Source organism: Epinephelus lanceolatus, chromosome 10, assembly GCF_041903045.1.
Source record: "Epinephelus lanceolatus isolate andai-2023 chromosome 10, ASM4190304v1, whole genome shotgun sequence".
Lineage (NCBI taxonomy): Eukaryota > Metazoa > Chordata > Actinopteri > Perciformes > Serranidae > Epinephelus > Epinephelus lanceolatus.
In genome coordinates this window covers 39966758-39973738 of record NC_135743.1, presented here as the reverse complement: position 1 = coordinate 39973738, position 6981 = coordinate 39966758, and positions in this window count along the sequence as shown.

Below are 6981 nucleotides of genomic sequence, written 5' to 3'. Positions count from 1 at the left end.
ATGCCTGCTGTCTGTTTAATGTTGCACAAGAGTGAATGAATAGTCAACCTCTGCTGCGTCAAGAACTCCGAAATCCTTCAGGCATTACCGTTAATTTTGGTTGTTGTCATTAATTTAATTATCAGTCAAACTCCAAATTAATAGTTTAGCCTATTTTATGAGACTGATACCTTTAACTGGCTATCATTACGGGAATGGTGCCCCACGAGGTGATTTAATGTCAATTAAGTCACATTAATTAACATAATTATTAATTATTAATAATTATTAATTATTTCTAGCCAATTAAATCCCAAAATATTTGGTGTCCCTTGGTGAGGCCTAATGTGTTGACGCCAACATTTTGGTGCCTCCGTGTTAAGCCCGAATTTAAATCCTAACAGACTCAACAATGAACTGATTAGAATTTAGTGGTCATAGGGTCAAAGGTCACTGTGACCTCGTCTGTCGCATTCTTGTAATTGCAATATCACTAGAGCACCTTGAATTTCTCAAAATTTGGCACAAATGTCCACTTGCCACCCCCAGAATTATATGCATTTTACCTATACTTGCTCTCTGCTTGTACATACCAGCTCCTGTAGCAGCAAGACTGGATGAGGAGATACCCACTGAGGTCGAGAAACTTCCTGAGCTTAACAACCCACAATCCCGACATATAAAGACAATGGCCAAAAAGACATTGCCTGGCGAGTCATAGCTCTGGAAACATGCTCTTCAGGTGAGAAATCAAGTTTGATTAGGGGCTGTCTACACATGATTTTAAGGTAACGCAGAGGTGGAAGAGGTACAGACATTTTAGTAAAAGTAGTAACTACTTTGTGTGGTCATCGGTTAACGAGCTGCAGTGCGACATATGCAGTGTGTGCTAGGGGCAGCACTTGACACACGTCACATAATGCACCGTACCACAGCTCTTATAAAATTATGATATTTCAGCACCATTCCACATATAACCATTGCTGCTATTGTCTAATGCAGCCATCAACTTTAAATACTCTATATGAACTCCAAATGATGGAAATCCGTCATAGCGATGGAGAAGTTTAATCCCTATGGCCATTACTCAAGAATTCATATGCTAATTATGACAAAATTTCACACAGATGTCTAATAGGACATAATTACAAAGTGATGACATTTTATATCCAAAAGGTCAAAGGTCAACTTTACTGTGACATCATAATGTTCTGCAAAAACAGTTTTCTTGCCATAAACAGAACAGGTCAGATACTGAATTGGTGACTCTAATCTTGAAACTGTGCTGATGGTATAAATCTTCTGTGCTGCCGGGGGAAGATGTGTGTGGAGCATCCACTTTTTCACAGACATGGATGTAAACTGATGCTACAACTCGGCTGGTTTGTGGATGCATACAACTGTGAGGCAGTCATTCTAGCTTTGGGAAGTGAAGTGTCTATTTTGTGAATCTGATTTGCTGTGTTTTTCCCCAGTAGCTCCCTGTTCACAGTGGGTGGGGTTTTGTCGCAGTGCACAATGAGTGGGAATTTTTACATTACCTGTGATTGCAAGGCCCCAGTAGTTAAGCCTTGAATAATGCTCAAACACAATTTATTTCAGTATTACAGCCCTTCCCAAATGAAAATACAGAATGAAAAAAAAAAAAATAAATAAATGAAAGGTAATTGAAGGAATGTCCACTTTAATAATTAAACTCTTCGTCCAACTAAAGACCATCTTCATTGATTGAAAATAATCCAAGCGAGGAAGGAAATGTTCAATGTCCACCCTTCAAAATGCAAAAATAGGAACCATTATTTAACCATATTTCATTCTTCCTGACCGCCAGATGGCAGTGCTTTAGTACTGGGTGACTTATAGCAGCAAGGTCAAGAGGAATTCTTCCCATGCTAAGGGACAGAAGCCGTTGACAGGACGGCCACTGCCACAGCTGTAGGGGCAGCAACACTGACACGGTAATAGCGAGCAAAAGTACATGAAGACCCCCGGGTCGTGGCAGCACAGATGTCTTGCAGAAAGACCCCTTTCAATGCTGCCCAGGATGTGGACACACTCAGAGTAGAGTGATACATTACTAGGGGCTGGTAGGCCTAGCGACTTGTAGAATCACATACATAATCCAGTTAGAAAGTCTGTCTTGATAGAGGTGTACCTTTCTTACAACCCCCATAGCAAACAGAAAGTTGGTCAGTCTTACGTAAATTGGCAGTGGCCTCCACATGTGTCTTGAGTGGCCGAAGAGGGCACAGTAGCTCAGATGGCTCCTCTGCCCCCTGAGATGAAACAGGTGGATTAAATGCTGCCAACTCGATGACTTGATTTACATGTGAGGAAGGCATTCTCTTTGGCAGGAAGGGCAGATTTGGTAGGAGAGTAACCCCTGAACCCTCAGGATACCAACGCATGCACATCTGGCTCACTGAAAGGGCATGGAGTTCCCCACTTCCTTTGCTGATGTGATAGCAAGCAAAAACGCTGTTTTGGCAGATAACATCTCAATTTGGTCTGCCCCAGTGGCTCAAATGGGGGCAGACACGAGGACCCCAAAACTAATTTCAAGTCCCATGATGGCACTACAATGACTCTTGATAGTCTAAGCCTAAGTGCACCCTTCAAAAACTGACTAACCAGGTAGTGGAACCCCACTGTGTGGTTGTTCACTCTCATATGTCCTGCTGAAATGGTCGATAATCAAGGTTGATGCACATCTGCCAACATCCAACAGTGACTGCAGAAAAGGCAGAATGATGGCCACCAAGCAGGTCTCTGCATCCTCACCATGTGTTTTGCACCACTGGGAAAAAATAGAGTGACCAAGTGGAGGGAGCCCTTAAACTTAACAGTGTGGATCACCGACTGGTCACAGGAAGCCAGGAGTGGATCCAGGTTTCCAATGGCCAGACACACAGCTGAAGGCGATCCGGATTTGGATGCCATATGCATCCTTCCAGCTGAGACAGAAGGTCTGGTCTCCTTGGGAGGTGCCAAGGCTCCCCACTGAGTAGTTTCAGAAGCACTGGAAACCATGGTCTCTCTGGCCAGTTGGGAGCCACTAGAAGCAATCTGTGGCCTCCATGTTGGACTCTGTCCACTGTTGCCCAAATTAGGGAAATCGGTGGAAAGGCATACAACAGGCAGGTCAGCCAAGCGTGAGCTAAGGCATCCTGCCCCAACAGACTGGTGGTCTCCCTTAGGGGGTACCAGTGGGGACAATGCGTTGATGTTTCGAAGGCAAAAACGTCCACATCTGCTCTGCCATATAATCTCCAGTCTCCCTGTGTCAGCCCTTGGTGTGACAGCATATCTGCTGCACTGTTCTGCATGCCTGGTAAATGTATGGCTCTGAGGCTCAAACAGTGGGGAAATGCCCATGTAAGGAGCTGCTGTGCCACTTGCAGACCCTGCCTGGACGGAGCACCCCCCTGATGATTGACATGATATACTGCAGAGGCGCTTTCTGTCCGGATGAGAACATGCCGGCCCCTTAGTATTGGGAGTTCGGTCAGACAACTCTGGATTGAATTTAACATTTATATTGAGCATAAATGTTGCATACTGAAGCAGAGCATGAATAGTTTTAGGATGGCTGAAGCAAGTTTGGCGTCGGGCTCTATCTCAATTTATTCATTCCCTGAAAATGATCTGTATGACAGACATTACAGGGAATGAATAGCAGACCCCCAAAACTGCAAGTCCCCCAACAAGCTTGAGATGCAGAGCCTGGCGCTGCCCAATTATGAGAATGGTGGAGCATCTACCATAGAATCAGCCCTGTCAGTCTATTAAGCCTAAGAGGATAAATAGCAGCAACCCCCTTCCCAACAATCCACCAGATACAACCGTAATGAGAAGCTGAACATTTATTGAAGCCGGATTACGGGGCATGAGCACTCATGATTTTTTGAGCCTGCAGTATTTCATTGTTTGTTGAAGCAAATATATCTGGCGTAAGCAGCCGAAACCATCGGCCCAGAGACTTAAGGGAGGGCGTGGGCACGAGCACCGCTGCAGTTGTAGCTGCCCCAATTCGGAGGGAGTGAGCAGTGTACGCCACTGGAGACACCCCACAACTCAAGCAGAGTTCACGCAGCCTTTTGGAAAACCAAGATCTGGTCATGGCTTGCTGCCATCAATGGTGAAAAGCGGGTCACTTGGAGCAGGAGCAGGTCGGGTTTTCAGGCAGCTCAGCATGGAGGCGAATGGACAGAAAGCAGAATTAATTTTTTTGCAGTCCTCACAGGCGTTCCTTTGTTCATCCGATCTGTCTTAGAATGTTTTAAATAAACAGTGAAATGATCAGATTCTGATATTAAATCAGAAAAACAGAGGTCGTGCAGAACTCCCCACGCCTCATGAACCATGAAACGCCATTAAAAAGAATGGCTTCCAACATTTTGTTAACACCGGGAGTGAACAGCCTGTATCTTAACTTTAAAATCATCCTGTGCACCAAGGAGAAGTGAGAGGTAAGCGTTTATCATAGCCTGGAGGTCGCTCTTTTGAGGCCGTTGAGAAGCAGGCGAATGCTGGGTTGCGTTAACAGGCCACAGACTGAAGGATCTTGACAACGAAGATGAAACTGAATGCCAGCTATCATGGCTTTGGAGAGAGGCTGCAACTTACAGGACTCAAAAGAGCGGACTATAAATGCGCAAACGAAGGGAATATTGACTGGCAAAGGTGGGCAAGCAAAACGAGCACAGAAAGAAGAGTAAAACCACCAAGCGGAATCATAAGTTTTAATGTGTTCTTTGATAGACCTTCCCTATGTATTTGGCAGCAGAATTTAGCAGAGAAGGCAGAGGGCCTTCGCATCCTAATCTAGAATGACTTGAGAGAACAGAGGGCAGGGCAGGCCACTGGGCTTGGCGTTTGGACACAGGGTTTGATTTTTCTGAAATTTAAAACGAGAGCGAGCATCAGCTACCCTGGTGTCATGACCCGGAATATAGACAGTGCGTATTAAAAAATTACCTGTCACGCATGTCCAGGTGAGGCGTCTGAGAAAACGATTAATTGTGGGCATCTTAGAGTGCCCTTGTTAATCATGTTAACAGCAGCTTCATTATCACACGAGACTATAATCTGTTTCCGAGACCATTTGCTGCCCCACAATAGGAAGCCACAACAATTGGGTACAGTTCAAATAATGCCGTTGATTGCAGTCTGACGGTAAATAGAGCATTCCTTAGGCCAAGCTGCAGAAAACCATTCCCCCTTGAAGAACCCCCCAAAACCGACAGGAGGAGCGGCGGCTGTGTGGAACTCAATCGAAGCGGATGTTTCTGATACGTTATTATGAAAAAAAGAAATGATCCACTGATCTAAAAAGAAGGACCAAAACCGAAGACAGACAGGCACCCATGATCTAATATTATCGTATCCTGAAGATTTTTAACTGTTTTTTTTTTTTTTTGGACAGACATTTTTTTTGACATTTTGTTAAATTAACCCTTTCAGAATAAGTAAAAAAGTAAAACGTGTCCGCTACGGCTACAAGATGTAACCTCATCTGATTTGCTTGCAACAGATGAGGTAGATATGGAGCTAGGGAATCAGCAAGGGACATTTACTGTTCTAGGCCAGCCCCAGGTGCCAATACAGAACTTTTATGGTTGACAAACATCATTATATTATTATGGTAATTACCATTTAACTACCGGTTTGAAAAATAATTCAAGCCTCAATTAGGATTGAAATCCCTCAACAATGAGCTACAAAGCATTCAAACAAGAGTAACTGACCAACTTTGTAAAGACTATTACGTACCAGTTGTTCCGCTGGACTGTACTAGGCGATTGCCCTGTCCGTCACAGAGGACAATGTTTTCCTGCATCCACAGTTTATTTTTAATGTTCTCTGTCATGTTGGGCACTGTTGCCTCCTGTTGGGTAAATTCCACATAGAGGGCAGTTCCATCCAAAAACAAGTTCCCTCGCTCCACCCTACCTATTATTATGTTCCTTTCAAGACACAGAGAAAGAGAGGGTGAACAGAGAGAGTTCCAGGTGTTGAGTTTGTACAACTCAAAAACAAATCCTTGCTTATTTATTGATGCAAGAAAGCAACAACTGAAAATACTTGGTGAATTAGGTTTCATTTATCAGTTGTGAAGTCCCTGTGTTGATGATAATGCTTATGTTATTCACCTGGCTGCGTAGCCAGACAGATTAGGCAACTATTAACATTTTTTCTCTGCATGATATCAGTCTTGAGAGGCTTTTATTCAGTCTATTTGTCATTCATTCAAAAGGCTTATATTGAAACCATTTTAAATAGAATAAATAGATAAAAATAATCTTTTCTATGTACTGGTTGGTAGGTCGTTACGGTGTAACTCACGGTAAACTGGTAATGTTAGCAGTTACAACTCCCAATTGCATCACGGGGACATTTCTTACTAACTTTTGGGGGGTCATAGAAGAAACTAGCCATGGAAGCTACATTCATACCCTTGTAATAAATCTTTTTTGGTACATTTTTTTTTCTGTATTCTTTGGTTCCATACCTCATAAAGTATCTTGCTGTGTGTGGGGTTGAAGGTCCAGCAGCAGAAGCAGCTGAAGCAGTAGGCCTGTGGCAAAATGAAATGGCATTGCCGTTCCAGGCTGTCTTGCTGGTACAGCTGAAATAATAAATCAATTAATCCGTAAGTTGTCATATTAAATCAATTGCCAACTATTTAGATAACTGCTTAATTGGTTTCAGTATTTAGACAAAACAAAATTTTCTGATTCCAGCTTCTTAAATGTTAATATTTTCTGGTTTCTTAAGTCCTCCATGACAGTAAGCTGAATATCTTTGGGCTGTGGACAAAACCACACATGTGAGGACGTCATCTCGGGATACAAAGATCGAAATTTTTCGACATTAACAGACATTTTATTGACCAAACAACAAATTGATTAATCAAGATAATAATCGACTGATTAATCTACAATGAAAAGAATTGTTTGTTGCAGTCGTAGTTGCAGGTAGTTGAGATGTGGGGCCATCGTC